Source organism: Leptonychotes weddellii, chromosome 6 (assembly GCF_054177405.1).
Source record: "Leptonychotes weddellii isolate Sample4059 chromosome 6, ASM5417740v2, whole genome shotgun sequence".
Taxonomy (NCBI): Eukaryota; Metazoa; Chordata; class Mammalia; order Carnivora; family Phocidae; genus Leptonychotes; species Leptonychotes weddellii.
Window position 1 is genome coordinate 50,127,735 of NC_138374.1, and position 8,675 is coordinate 50,136,409.

The 8,675-nt window shown below is 48.4% G+C and overlaps 1 long non-coding RNA gene across 1 annotated transcript; it reads right to left on the bottom strand.

Moving 5' to 3' along the window:
* Positions 1–2,349: 2,349 nt before the first annotated feature.
* On the bottom strand, positions 2,350–7,713 carry LOC145722036 (uncharacterized). The gene is made up of 3 exons (XR_014146073.1): positions 7,007–7,713; positions 5,080–5,236; positions 2,350–3,687 (listed from the first exon to the last, which is right to left on the bottom strand). It is a non-coding gene; the product is annotated as an uncharacterized LOC145722036 (long non-coding RNA).
* Between the last annotated feature and the right edge of the window lie 962 nt (positions 7,714–8,675).

The window sequence follows — 8,675 nt, forward strand, 5'->3', positions numbered from 1 at the left end:
CGGGTCAGAGTTGTCGATGGCCTTCTTGGAAATGTGGGTGGCATCCAGCCTGCCTTCTTCGTCACCTGCACCAGGCCACCTGTGTCCTCAGATCCTACGTGGGTTGGAGGCCAGACTGGTTCCTGGGCTGTGGCCCCTGAGGCCTGTGCAGTCTCTATGCTTTGCTTGGCAGCACCCCCTGGCTGCAGTGGGGGGGTGCCCATTTGGCCACCATGGGGTCAGGACGCCATAGCCACTTCTAGGTCACTCTTAAGTTTCCCCCAGCTCCAGACCTTGAAATTTCTCCCTACCCTCTGCCTCTCTGTCTGAAGCACGAAGACAGATGTTTCCTTTCCAATCTTCTCCCCGATGGCTCTGGGTCCTTCTTGGGATCCAGTCTCCTTAGGCACTGTGGTAGCCATTGTTTGGGGCTGCCCAGGACGTCCCCCACCCTCCTTCCAGGGTGAGCCTGAAACTAGCTCCGTCCAAACCACAACACCCCATCCCTGGGCACAGTGACTGGTTCCGGGGTAGGATAAGCACGTGACCCAAGCTGAGCCAATCAGACTTGGACTTGGCCAATCCACGGACTTGAGGGGGAGGAGGGGAATATTGGCTTTTGCAAAGATGCTGTCATTGGTCATCATCATTCCAAGGGGACAAAGCATCAGTCACACCTGCAGCCCCTGACTGTCCCCCATCCTTCCCTATTATATGAGTCCATAAAATTACTTTTTATAGTTGGTTTTTATGCATTTTTAACATAAAACTTACCATCTTACCCATTGCCAAGAGTACAGCTCAGGGCTAATACATGCACCTTATGCAACCATCCCACATCCACCCACAGACCTCTCCTCATCTTGCAAAACTGAAACTCTACACGCATCAAACACGAACTCCCTGTCCCCTCCCCTCAGCCCCTGGCAACCATTCTTCTACTTTCTGTCTCTATAGATTTGACCATTCCAGGTCCCTCGTGTAAGTGGAGTCATACAGTATTTGGCCTTTTTGTGACTGGTTTATTTCACTGAGCATAGTGTCCTCGAGGTTTGTCCATGTTGTAGCATGTGTCAGAATTCCCTTCCTTTTTTTAAGCTGAATAACATTCCATTGAATGTCCATGTCACATTTTGTTTATCCATTCATCCATCAATGGACATTTGGGTTGTGAATAGTGCTGCTAAGAACATGAGTGTACAGAAGTCATTTATTTTGATGTCATGTGATGAAAGGGAGCCCGGAGAATTAGAATCCAGGTTTGTCAGACTCCAGAGTCAGTGACAAGAGCCCTTGGTTCCCAAGCCTGAACCATTCTCATACCACCATCATGAATTTTTTACAACTGTTCACTACCTGTACCATTCCTAATGTTTTCTTAAATGTACCTTTTTCATTTTTTTACTTGAATATAGTTTTTATCTAAGCAATAATATCCATGGCATCAAGTTTTTGATATGTTATTTATAAAAGTTCCTCATATGCAAGAAGATAAATATAAGTGTATCAAATGGTTCCTCCATGTGCCACCTAAGTTAATCTGTTGTACCACCAGAGTATGTTTGCCACACCTTAGAAACGTTGCCTAGAACGTATTGCAGTTTGAAGATGAGAGAGCCACCCCTGGGATTCTTGGCTTAAGGACACATATGGGGGTCAGCTTCTCCTTGCCCGGTTTTTTGGCTCAACAACCACCCCCCCACCCCACTCCCCTTAAATAATGAGAATAGGCTGGAGACCCATTTGCAGCAAAGGCAGGGAAATGTGGTATCCTCACCAACAATGCCTTAGAATCCCATTGTTGGACACCCCTTAGAAATTCTGTAATGACCTTCCCAGCCCATGGGAAACCTTCACTGGAGCACCCATGACATGGTATCCAACTTCACCTTGGACAACTATAGTAACCGAGATCTCACTACATTTCCTAGCTTCTCAAGCCTGAGTTCTACCCCCAGAGGCACCAAGATCAAGTCTTTCCTCCGTCCCCTGGTTACCTAATTTCACACTTGTCAAAACTCTTTTATAAGTTTCAGTCAGACCACACCTCCCTTCCAATATTTATATCTTTTTTTCTTGTCCAATTGCATTAGCTAATACTTCCAGAGAATAATGTTAAATAATAATGATGATAGGGGCACCTGGGTAGCTCAGTTGCTGAAGCATCCAACTCTTGATTTCAGCTCCGGTCATGATCTCAGGTTTGTGAGATCAAGCCCGGCGTCAGGCTTCATGCTCAGTGGGGAGTCTGCTTGAGATTCTCTCTCTCCCCTCTCCCTCTGCGCCTCCCCCAAACACACATGTGCATGCACACACTCTCTCTCTCTAAAATAGATAAATAAACTTTAAATAATAATAATAATTACAGTGGGCATTTTAATAGTATTTAATGGGAATCGTTCTCATTTTTCATCATTAAGCATGTTTACCTATGAAGTACCTATAAACTGAAATAATCACATATTCATAAAGTTATGTCAAGAAGTATCCCCCAGGGGGCGCCTGGGTGGCTCAGTTGGTTAAGCGACTGCCTTCGGCTCAGGTCATGGTCCCAGGGTCCTGGGATTGAGCCCCGCATCGGGCTCCCTGCTCGGCAGGAAGCCTGCTTCTCCCTCTCCTACTCCCCCTGCTTGTGTTCCCTCTCTTGCTCTCTCTCTCTCAATTAAATAAATAAATAAAATCTTTAAAAAAAAAAAAAAGAAGTATCCCCCAGTTCTTCAGTGTTTAATCTACACTGGAACCTTGTGAGGTAGATACAATGACTGTTACGACAATTTTACAGATAAGGAGCTGAAAAAAGAAGTAACTTGGTCAAAGTTATACAAGTAATAAGAATCAGATTCAGGATTTAAACCCGGCAGTTTGCATGGGCAGAGCCCATCCTCTTGACCCTATACACCCCATAACTTTACATAGTAGATACCGTTATTAGCACAATTTCACGGACGAGAAATCCGAAGAGACGTTAAGTGTTTTGTCCAAGTCAAACAGCTTGCTAGTGTATCCTCCTCATGCGCTGATCGGGCAGTCTTAGAGTTCACCTCTACTGCACACTGGGTTTATTTCTTCCACATGCTCTGCGATTTTTCTCACATCTGTCTTCCATTTCTCTATCACATCAACTACACCCTTGATATTACTCTACTATAATCATGAACTCCGCAGTGTTATTTTTATCCTTGGTTCCCTTTCTTAGTCCCCACAACCTCCTTTTCAACTCATCCTATTGCTTTGTCTCAACTTCTCTTGTTTCAAAGAGTTTGAGTTATCTTTAATTTCTTGAGATGCAAAACATTTCTTACCTAATATTTTCTTCAGTTCCTGGGGGTGTCTTCTTCCAGAATGTATACTTTGTCTTTCTTTTGCATGCCATCCTTCCTCTCTCTCGCTCCTTTCTTCTCTAATTCCTTCCTCCCTTCTTTTTTTCCTGTAGAAATCTAGCATAGGCACCATATCAGCTGCTTTGCTTTTGCTTACGTTGGATCTGGAACATTTATAGTCAAGCCTCCCGTTTGCAAAAAGGGTGCAATTCTCCTTTCTGTTTACCTGGGCCCTGTATGCATCCTCCCCTCTGAGCATTAGCTTGAGGGCTGAGTGTCACTGGTGTATATTTTCCCTAATTCCTCTTCAAGCCGCCTGGGACAGAGGGGTTGGAAAAGACTGGGTCCCAGGAAACCAGTAAATCCATTGGGTCTCTGTTCTCTTCATCTGCAAATTTTTAAAAAATAAACTTAGCTTTAGAACTGTTTTAGGTTTACAGAAAATTTATGAAAATAGTAGAGAGCTCCACACCCAGTTTCCCCCACCAATTTTTTTTAAAGATTTTATTTATTTATTTAGTGGTCAGTTGAGTGTCGACTCTTGATTTCGGCTCAGGTCATGATCTCGGGGTCAGGGACGGAGGCCCGCATCAGGCTCCGTGCTCAGTGGGGATTCTGCTTGAGATTTTCTCCCCCTTCCCTTTCGCTCCCCCCACCCACTCTCTCCCTAAATAAATGATCTTAAAAAAAAAAAAAAAAAAGGAAGCACAGAGAGAGATGTGCTCCCCTCAGTCACACAGCCAGAACTCAGGCCCCCTGGCTCCCAGGACCCTCTTTCTAGAGCTGCTAGCAGCCGCCTGTCCAAACTGGTGTAGCCAAGGCAAAGGGAGGGTCTCCTTGCAGGGTCCCAGCCCTTTTAAGCAACCTGACCTGGAGCTTCAGGTGCTGCACTCAGGCAGTGGAGGAGGACACCAAGGGCTTCAAGAAAAGGTGCTGGTGGCTCTGGAAAGGCCCAGCGCAGCCCATCTTTGCCGGCGCAACAGACCAGAGACAGCAGGTGGCCAGAGGATCAAACCCAGACCATCGGTAAGTGCATTTGATCTTTGGAGTATATTTCTTACTACAATTTAAAAATCAGGATTCGGGGTGTCTCTTGAAACATCAGAAGCTACGAGCACACTGGATCCCTGTTCTGCCTGGCAGAGTCCCCACTCACCATAGTCCCTCCCTCCATTTACGAGGTTTGTCCTGCGTCTGAGAGCCCTGCTCTGGCCACACGTGCTGTCTATTATGGGCCGTTCTGCTTCTTCCGTCCACTCCACTCCTCAGTTCCTCAGCTCCCCATCCCCGTCTGCTCTGCATCCACACAGTGGTGGCCTCAAGGACTTGAGACGGTCCGGCCTGCTCTTGGCTGGAACAATTGCCTAGTGAGCTTTAAGTTCAATGCCGAGCCCTAGAGAGGAGAAGGTTCGACCCACGGCCACGGATCAGGGAAGTTCTGCGTGAAGTGTATTTCCTTGTATTCTAAATTACAGAAAATGAGCACCAGGGGGTCCAATTCCGTTCACTGCAAGAGGTGTTGATTGACCGCCTAGTTTTATCGAGGGGCTGGGACTCTCAGGCCCTGACCATGGTCCAGGTCTGTAGTTACTCGGTGGAGTGGAAGGACAGCGTTGGAGGCTTCAGAACCAGGCTCAGCCCCTCATCGTGTGACCTTCTGCAGTTACTTCATTACTCTCTTGGCTTCTGCTTCCACAGAGCTGTTCCCAGCCAGAGCATTAGATTAATCAGGAAGTGGATTATCTGCGCTCAAGCCCTTTTTGCGAACACTGTCACTTACTGGATAACAGAGGCGGTCCTCCATACAGGAGTCCATGTATGTGTTTTGTCCACCACATGGTGTCTCCTCAGCTGCCTACATGGAGACTACCTCTATTATTTGCTGGCTGGGTGACTTTAGGCAAGCAAGTCAACCCCTCTGAGCTTCAGTTCTTCATCTGTGAAATGGGCAAGATAAGAGCACCAGCTTTATAGGGTTGTTGTAAGGATTTAGTGAGATATTAGGGGAAGGACATAACACAGTACCTGGCCCATAGTACATGTTCAGTACATGTTAGCAATATCTTCCCCTACACTCAAGCACTCATTTCCAGAGATTTCTAGAATGAAAACCACATTACTATTACCATACTTATTTTCTTGACAACTCTTTATCCAAGGGATAGGCTAACACTTACAAAAGGGTCTCATGGCGGGGCGCCTGGGTGGTTCAGTCAGTTAAGCGGCTGCCTTTGGCTCAGGTCATGATCCCAGGGTCCTGGGATCGAGCCCCGCATCCGGCTTGCTGCTCCTTGGGAAGCCGGCTTCTCCCTCTCCCACTCCCCCTGCTTGTGTTCCCTCTCTCGCTGTCAAATAAATAAACAAACTCTTAAAAAAAAAAGGGTCTCGTGGCTACTCTCCCATACCATCTTCACAACGGCCCCATGAAAGGATCAGGTCAGAGATGGTTTTTCTGTCTTGCAGGTGACAGGTGGCCTGGGTGGTCAGACACAAAGACAGGCAGAGTTGGACTAGAACCTGGGTCTTCTGCCTCCCAAACCAGTGTTCCGCCCCCTACATCCTCCTGACCATTTAGCAAGACAATCAGCTGAGATGATGATCCAGAAGGTCCCTCAAATGTGCTAAGCTACTGGGAGCATCATTATGAATGCCAGATTCTTGCCAAGCAGACAGCAAACTCAAAAAGTTCTGGTAATGTCGTCCATTTGGATACTTAAGACTTCTCTAAGAGGTTTGAGAAAAGATGATGAAAACCAAAATTTAGAATATTTGGGCTGTCATCCTATTACACCACTGGAGAGACTAAAATCTGAACAACCTATCCCAATTGCCTTAATTGGGAAATAGACATCAAGTGCCCTCAGCATGTGGTTTTGGTACATTTTTCACTCAGATGCACTTCTGGAAATGTCTCCTAAGAAAAACCAGGTAAGCCAAAACAGATTTACCTTACATCATTTTTTTATGATACCAAAACTTAGAAACGTCAATTTACAGTACTAGAGAATTTGGTTAAATAAGTGATTATCCAGCCATATGATGGGGTATGAGATATCATTGAGAATGCAGATGCACCTTGACATATTTCAGGTTGGAAAGATGTCCTTCTTTCTTTTTAAGATTTTATTTATTTATTTGAGAGACAGAGTGAGTGAGAGAGCAAGAGAGAGAGCACACAAGCCAGGGAAGAGGCAGAAGGAGGGAAAAGAAGACTCTCCACTGAGCAGGGAACCCAATGCGGGGCTCAATCTCAGGACCCCAGGACCATGACCTGAACCGAAGGCAGACGCTTAACCGACTGAACGACCCAGGTGCCCCAAGATGTCCTTCTTCTATTGTTGCAGAAGGGAAGCAAGTTTCTGATGGCATGCATGGTAACACCCAGGTTTGTATGTGTGTATGCATGCACATATGTGCACAGATCTACATATGTCTAGAAGGATAACCAAATAGTTAACAGTGGTTACTGCTAAGTAAAAAAATGGATTTTTTTCCTCACTAGGTTTTTAGATTTGTTTTCAATAACGAGCCTGTAATTTCTTGTGTAATTTTTTTAAAGAAAAAGACTTGAGATGTAGGTCCTGGGATTTCCTAGGCAGTAGGAGCTGGGTCCCTGGGCACCACCCCAGCCATAATCCTCCCCCTTCTCTTCCCTATATACCCCCATCCCCAGCCACACCTCTGCCTTTCCCCAAGCCCTGAGGCACCTGAAGTGAGGCAGGGAACAGATACTCCTCAGAACAGCCTTTGGGAGTCTCAGATCAGACAGTGCAGAATGCCCATCACCTGCGTGTCTCTGGTCCAGGGAACTTAGCCAAGTCCTTTCACTCCTTGGTCTGCGAGGGACAGGGCCCAGATGCTCTGGGGCTGGACCCACACCTGGGTTCCCATTTCAGCTCTGAATGCCTTCCTTGGGCAGGTTCCTTTATTTCTCAGTCCATCAGTGTCCACACGTATAAAGTGGAAGAATAAAACAGATTGAAATTATTGAATGAAAGCACCTTGCAAACTGGCAAACTACCAGCGTCAGACCCAAGGACAATATTAACACATGTGACAGAAAACAGCATCCCAGGCTCCTGGTCCAGAGCTCCTACCCAGCATTTAGTCCCATGTGGCTCTGTGGCCCTCCGTCCCCCTGCCATGGCATTCCAGGACAGACATCCTTGAACCCTCCCAATTCCCATTGTCTACAGATTTCTAGGGCTCCTGCTAACAGAATCTCGGGCCCCTTTGCCTCTGCCCCCTGCTCTGCCCCTCACGTTGACCCAGATGCAGAATTTGGCTCCTACACAAAATGCAATGAGGAATCCAATCATAATGTGCATTTGGGATCTCTGGAGATTTTGCAGATGTGTGGGTCCCAGGGAGGAGCTGTGCTGCTAGCCCCTGGGATTCTACCATGGGCCCCCCTCCCTCCTGCGCCTTTCCCCATGGCCATCTCCCCATTAGCTCTGCAGGAGCCCTTAGCCTTTGGCAGTTTTAGGCCCCAGGACACTTGCCTTGCATCAATGTCTCCCCAAGGGGCCGTACCAAGGCCTCTCCCTAAGAGGCCCTTCCCTCTGTCTAACTCTCAGAGACGGGCAAAACAATCCCTCCCCCACCCTGGTTCCTTTTCCCCAGGATGTGCCGCTGGGGGGCCCACTCAGAGTCCTTGCAGAGCTGAGAGCCTCTCTTACTGGCCTGCACCCTCCTTCCCCCTTCTCCGTCCCCACAGTGTGACCTCGTCCCGGACTTCACCTGCTCCCCCTCCCCAGCCCCTTCTGGGTAGGCACAGTCACCTCCACTCAGCCAGAGGCCTCCCTGGCCACCCACGGAGCTCCTGGATGTCCACAGCCCCCGAGCAGGGCACCCTGCTGGAGTCGCTCCTGTCTGCAGCTGCCCCGGACCCTTGGGAGGGACTGCAGAGACGCGGGCTCTGGGAGTAGGTGAGCCAGGCCATGTCCCCACCGCAGGTGGGTGCAGCAAAGTGGTAGAGGCTGTACCCGCTGGCCCCGAGGGACAGCCACCTCCCCGGAGCTAAGCCCCTCCTCCTGCACCGCCCTGAACACAGCCAGGGACAGAGCTGCGGGACAGCTGGGGCCACAGCCCCCCTGGAGCAGTTCCGCACCTGCTATGTCACCGACCTCGTAGGGCCCAGTCTTGCCCTGGCTGCCAGCATCTGCTGCTTTCCCTTCCGGCTCCTTCCTCTTTCCCTGGACTTCCCCCGTCTACCCAGCCCCCCTTCCTGCTTGATGGCTTTTCTCCACTCAACACGTGGCTCCTTCATAACCATTCATCAGTGTGTCATGGGTGTAAAGGCCCAGAGAGGGCATGTGATTTGCCCAAGGTCACACAGTGGGCTCAGTGTCAGTTTTCTGGATAATTGGCATGTGA